Source organism: Papaver somniferum, unplaced genomic scaffold (genome assembly GCF_003573695.1).
Source record: "Papaver somniferum cultivar HN1 unplaced genomic scaffold, ASM357369v1 unplaced-scaffold_128, whole genome shotgun sequence".
NCBI classification, from domain to species: domain Eukaryota; kingdom Viridiplantae; phylum Streptophyta; class Magnoliopsida; order Ranunculales; family Papaveraceae; genus Papaver; species Papaver somniferum.
In genome coordinates this window covers 8912876-8918166 of record NW_020621936.1, presented here as the reverse complement: position 1 = coordinate 8918166, position 5291 = coordinate 8912876, and the positions used below count along the sequence as shown (strand labels likewise).

General features: G+C 34.9%; 1 long non-coding RNA gene across 1 annotated transcript; it reads right to left on the bottom strand.

The window, feature by feature from the left end:
- Positions 1–1214: 1214 nt before the first annotated feature.
- On the bottom strand, positions 1215–4788 carry LOC113331733. Its single transcript, XR_003351129.1, has 2 exons — positions 3664–4788; positions 1215–2018 (listed from the first exon to the last, which is right to left on the bottom strand). It is a non-coding gene; the product is annotated as an uncharacterized LOC113331733 (long non-coding RNA).
- Between the last annotated feature and the right edge of the window lie 503 nt (positions 4789–5291).

The following is a 5291-nucleotide window of genomic DNA, read 5'->3' as shown; positions in this document are numbered from 1 at the left end:
AATCGATTATCTATTTTGTACGGTGACTCATGTGTGTGTGAATAATAATTGGAATCCATATAATGTGACTCAAACCTGGGTAAGGTTGGTAATGATCATAACCTTCACAAGGTCTAGAATGATCATACCTATGAGAATAATTCCAATCATTATTTACATACTCGTCTCTAACATGTTCCTGACAATAAGAAGGTGCATAAGCATACTCCTCATGTGATGGTTCCTCTGTCTCAGCTTTTTTGGTAAGATTCCAAAAGGCTATAAAAGAAGCCAACTCACTAGAAACCATAATGCAAAGTAAAATTTACCCAATAACTCACCTTGCAAAAGCTTTGCGAGAATATCAAATACTTACTTTCTAGCCCGTTATTGATTCCAATCGCCACACTTCAGACTGAGGTACCTGAAAGAAAATTCTAAAACACAAAAAGAATCAAAAGGAAAAAGAAATCCTAAAAATGAAAATAAAAAGACTATACAAAAAAAAAAAAAAACTTGACTATTTACAAAATCAAAAATACTAATTACAATGTGCCACAACCGCTCCCCGGCAGTGGCGCTAAAAATTGATAGGATCCGGAGATACCTATATATAATAACCGCAATTGCACGGTGTCTAACCAGTAGACAGAGGCAAGTACGGGTCGTTCCCACAGGGAGCGGTGGAGATATCAATAACTAGTATTCCTAATCGACTAACCAATAAAGACGTTTCTGTATTGTTAGAATTGAAAATGAAATAATAAAATTAAAAGAAACTAATAAAATGATTCCAAAGGGGAAGACGGTAACCAAGGTTTTAAGATATCCACCACTATTTCTATTCAATTACTGAAATGAAACATAATTCATGAATTATTTATTGTTTGTTCTATTGACATCCCCTATTATATGCATTAGAGTCGCAAATATCACTGAGACACCCTAAGCATGGCACATCAAAAGACTAAACCAAAGCATGCACCATCAAATAGTGTTAGCGAGAAAATTATAAAAAACAAAATTTAGGTTCTCAAATAATATCCGACTATTCTAAGCATACCCCATCAAAGAATTTAACCCAAGCATGAAATATCAAATAAATAGACAAATATATTTTCGATCCTATTGATTAAGCTCAAAAGTTACTGTATTGTACAGAACTAGTGAAGCAACAAATAATTTCATCATTAAATTAATTTATAAAATCATAGAATTAATTTATTCAAATCAAGTAATCTCAAAATCATATGTATTTCAAATCAAAGTGGTCTAATGCTCAAAAATGGTTTCAACCATAAAACCCTGATTACAAGTTTATCAAGACATAACCATGAATTTCTCAAAACCCATAAAACAAATAAGTCAAGATAGAGAGATTAAACCGAAGGAGTCGTCGTCTTCTCTTATCTTTGTTATGCTCCAATCTTTGTCGCAACACTGTTCTCCCCTATTCGGCATTGTCGCCTCCTTTCTGTTTTAAAAGACCAAAACTCCCAAATATGTGATGTCTCGATCTCGATCTCGATCTTGCACCAACGGATGTGAACGACAGCTCTTTGAAATCCCAGCAAAGAAAATGCTCGAAACACCTTCCTCTTGATTAGATAGAAACGAAGTTGTTGTTTGGTTAGGAAATGTATTTTTCTTCTTGAAAGGAAAAGAATATGTTGGAAGCTCATTTACTCCCACTATCCAATGGTTCTTTTATCAATTCAGCTGCTTGTATCGCACCACTTCCCACGGCTTCCTCTTTATGTACTTTGGCCACGTTTCCCACTTATATCCTAACTTGGCTTCCTCTTTATGTACTTTGGCCATGTTTCCCACTTATATCCTAACTTGTCACGTTCTTAAACAAATAAACAAACATAATTATCCATTTCAATTAGTAAAGATCTCTGACCTGGAGATGACTTATATGCTGCTGATATATGAAGATACCAGGTCAGTCATATTTTTCTGATTTTCCCCGCAAACGCCATTTACGTTGCAATTTAGGCTTTTATTTTCCGAACGGTCGAAATCACTGGTACTTTCTACAAAAACACTAAAATAATGTTATTAGCCAAAGTATCGAGTCCTAGTTAATATATATCTATGGGTATAAAATGTAGCACATATGTGCTTATCAAATGGTTTACCAAGAGAGTTTCAAGATCAGCTCTATCAGTAACCCACTGCTCATTATCTAATTTGAGAGCACTAATATGATTAAAGTGTTTTCTCCTATTGGCATAATTGTGGAAGAAACTAGTATTCCTATCAAAGGATTTGAAGAACTCTTGTCTAGATTTCTGGGCATAGAATTCTTCTTGAACTTTTTGCCAGTGTTCTAAGTCGAACTCTACTTGTTTAATCAAATCCACATTATTAGGAGAATGTGGCTGATTATTAAGATCATGGAATTGACTATTCAGAGTTCTTACTATATTATCTATATTACCAAAATGATTCATATTTCATAATTTCAATTCATGTTTAACATTTCTCAACCTATTAGTGTGTTGGAAAGAGGAAGAGCCTCTGATATCCTTAGAGTAAGCATTTTTAATGACTTAGTTAACAGAAGGATCACTACTCCAACATTTAAAGTATCTATAGGGCTTACTATCCTGGTAAGACAAAAAATTAGTCTCCAAGATAATAGGAATATGGTCACTGCCAATAGTATCAATGCGGTTTATAAGAGTAGAACCATAGTGATTTATCCAGTGACCATTGGCCAGAGCCCTGTCCAGTCTAGCATAAATACAGTTATTCCCAGACTGTCTATTGTTCCGAGTGAACTTATTGCCAGTGTAACCTAAGTCTGACAAGTCTGCATTATCTAGAATCGATTGAATTTCAGGGTATTCAATTGTACTGGGAGTAGTTAAAGAAGATCTTTCTTGGGATTAAGGTCTCCTATGATAACCCAAGGAAGATTAACTTGATCTCCAATTTCACTAATATATCTCCATTGCACCATCTTTTCTTCATGGTACACTGAACCATAAAGAAAAGTGACTAGGAATTCAGGTTTACTAGGGTTATTAGAGACTATAACATTTATCATCTTATCAGTGTTATGGACAATTTCACAATCAAAACCAGTTTTCCAGATTAAAGCAATGCCACCATCTCTACCTATAGAAGGAAAAACCCAAGAGTTGGGGTAATTGAATCTACTAATATACCAATTCATCTTAGGAGACTCATTCTTAGTTTCACACAGGAATATCATGTCAGGGTTTTTACCTCTGATCAAATTCCAAAGTGAATTTCTGGTAGAACGGTTGTCGAAGCCTTAGCAATTCCTCGACATAATTCTCATTTTGGAGAAATAAGAATTAGAAAGACTATGCTCTAGTTTACTACCAGAAATTTTGTAATGAAAGCAGTACAAGTAATTGAAATTGGACGAATTAATAACCACACAAATTAATTTGAATTGATTAACAGTATAACATCAAAAATACAATTGATGATTATGAGACGACCTAAACCAGTAAAGGTGACTAGAAGACCCAAAGGATTGAGACAGAAGAAACTGAATAAAGATTTTAGATCTTATTCTAAGATTTTGGGAAACCCTAAAATTTAAAATCACACACATGTTAATCGAGAAAACAGGAAAATAATAAGGAATTGATAATTAAAGATAGGGTAATTCTTAGGCAGAAGGGAAGAGATTTTAAAAACCTGATTTGTCGCACTTGTTATTGATCTGTAGCAGGGGGATGGAGCACCAGGTTGTTTGATTCTCTTGCTCCATTATCTACATCTACCATGTTCATGTCACCACCATCAAGACTGGTATCCTCGATCTCTGTTTGATCTCCTCTACCGTTAACAATTACAGAGGTGAAATTGCCGCTAATAGAGTTAGGGTTTTTGGAGTTCATGTCTAGAAGAACATAATTATCTTCTAAGATTGAGTCTCTACTTCACTTATTTTTTTCTTGGATATGAATCTTCCACATCCTACCCGCCTGACCCGACCGCACCACCAGAATTACCATTACCCGGTTCATTAAGCCCATTATTTTCAGCTGTGTTGTTGAGCATATTTTGAACCATGTGAGCGTGTTTAGCATAGTAAGCTTCGAATGCTGGCTGTCATGCCAAAAATGAATATATGCCGGTCTCTTTCTTCACATAACTTATCAGTGTGTGCAATTGTAAAACAATCAGGACAGATTTTCCTAGGTTGTTTCAAAAAATGGTAGTGAGCCCATATTTTCTGATTAACAGCAGTAAGTAACCAGTTTTCTCTTTTCAATGGTTGACTGAGATCAACCTCAATCTTAGCTGATACTTAACTCTACCTCTTATGGTGTAACCTTTGGAACCCTCTTCAGCTATCTTCCTTCCCATGTCATCACAAAGTTTATTAATAATTCCTTCATCAAGATGCTCAAGGTACATACCTTTTAACATTACAGAAAAGATCTGATGAGTGAAAATATAGTTATCAAGTGGAATTGAGTTAAGGTTTGAGAACCACCAAGTGTTCATGGATGATCCATAGAGCATTTTTCATAACATCAGCAATATCTTCTGCAGCTTTAAACTTGAACACGTACAAGTTTCTTCCAATGGTATTAATCTCGACTTTCCTATGTCTTCTCCATATTATGTTAACATCTCTCCGGACTTTTTCAAACTCAATATCTTCTTTAGATATAATCTTCCCAAGAAGATTGTTCTTTCATTTGTTGGCAGCTCCCGCTATCTCTTCTTCAGAAATCAGACTTCCTCTTGAACAACTTGGATTTGCACCTCCCAAAGTTGATGCATTAAACCTTTTTGTGAGAGCAGCTAACTGAAGTCTTAAACCTTGCGAAATACTTGTGAAGGTTGAAAGGATATAACTTTCTGAGATGAGGAAATATGTTTTAGAAGATGAGGTTTTCCTTCTTAGGTATCTAACTATATAAACAAGATTAGGAATAGGGTTTCGACCTTTGACTTCCATTTTGAAGATATTATTTCTTAGAATATGGTATATTGGTGAGATATTCCAGATATTTTTGTTATAGGAAAGCTCACAGAAATGTAGCTTTATTTTAGGAAGGTGGTATTCAAATTTTGAAATTTCCAGGAATTGCGCCCATTGGTGAAGGTTGTTACCAAAACTACCCTATCTCTGTCAATGTAGCAAAGAAGAACCAAATGTTTTTGATGATGAACCAAATATGGATGGTGATTAAAACTATGATTGGAAGTGAACCATACTGCTTCATCGATCAAAATGAGTGAGATCGCAATGATACCGATATATATTGACATCTGCTGTTGGTGATGAACATGTACATACTTCAAATATG